Genomic DNA, 1,448 nt, shown 5'->3' with positions numbered 1-1,448 from the left:
CTCAATCTCCTGACCTCGTGATCCGCCCGTCTCGGCCTCCCAAAGTGCTGGGATTACAGGCTTGAGCCACCGCGCCCGGCCTTCTTGTATATTCTTTGATAGGTTTATTTATATTGTTAAAATAGATAATTGGGACATCATTAGGATGAGACACTCCAATGCCTGAGGTTCTTAGCAGAGAAACCAAACCCCAACTCAGTGTAAACTGTAAAATGAAACTTAGGCTAAACCAATCATAAACTGTTAACTAAACTTCTAACAGACTTTCCACTTTAACCAATTAAATATTTTTTTTGCCTTGCTTTCATGAGCACCTTATAAAGGTTTCTCCCTTATATCTTCTCAGTAGAGCACTGACCTGCTCATAGTCTGGTGTTGACTGATGAATTGCAGAATGCTCAAATAAACCAATAAACTCATTAAGATTTTAAGGTGTCTAAGTTTATCTCTCGGCTCACTGCAACCTCTGCTTCCTGGGTTCAAACGATTCTCCTGCCTCAGACTCCCAAGTAGCTGGGGTTACAGGCACATGCCACCACAACTGGCTAATTTTTTGTATTTTTGGTAGAGACGGGGTTTCACTCTGTTAGCCAGGATGGTCTCGATCTCCTGACCTGGTGATCTGCTCACCTCAGCCTCCCAAAGTGCTGGGATTACAGGTGTAAACTGTGCCTGGTGTGTTTTACCCTTTTCTTATTAGGGAGGTAAGGTAAGAGACTAATCACAACAATATGATCAGAAACTAAACTAGATTGGGGTTGAATTGTAGTTCTGCTAGACTCAGTCTCTGGTTTGATGGGGAGGTTGTCAAGTCTCTACCTACTCAGCCGTATCACACGATGGGAAATTCACTTATGCCTCCTAGAGGTTTGAGCTTGGTTCTTTAGCTTCCCACTCAACACGGCTTCAATTTTGGCAAATAGGAGAGCGGGACCAGCTGTGCATTTGACACAAGTCCCCCTTCCTCTACAGGGTGTTGACTCCTAATTACTGTGAGAGTGGAAAGTTTCAGTTTGTTATTCTGTGCCCCTCCCACAGCCTCCCATGCCACTCAGGCACTTGGCAAATGTTCCATGGGAAAAGCTGGCCATGCTTCAAGGGCTCTGTTCAATCTGAGACCCTACATTTTTAATTATGAGAAATAATTGGACATTGTATCTTAAAATATTTTTCTGGTTCTTTTTCTGAGACTCCTGTTAAATGGATGTAGGCCCTTATACTTTTGTCATCCATATAACTTTTTTTTTGAGACAGAGGCTTGCTCTGTCACCCAGGCTGGACTGCAGTGGCACAGTCTCAGCTCATTGCAACCTCTGCCTCCTGGGTTCAAGTAATTCTGCCTAAGCCCCCTGAGTAGCTGGGACTACAGGTGCATGCCACCATGCCCAGCTAATTTTTGTATTTTTAGTAGAGATGGGGTTTCGCCATGTTGGCCAGGCTGGTCTCGA

The sequence above is a fragment of the Colobus angolensis genome, unplaced genomic scaffold, assembly GCF_000951035.1.
Source record: "Colobus angolensis palliatus isolate OR3802 unplaced genomic scaffold, Cang.pa_1.0 Scaffold99, whole genome shotgun sequence".
Taxonomy (NCBI): domain Eukaryota; kingdom Metazoa; phylum Chordata; class Mammalia; order Primates; family Cercopithecidae; genus Colobus; species Colobus angolensis.
Note: the sequence above shows the minus strand (reverse complement) of the source record.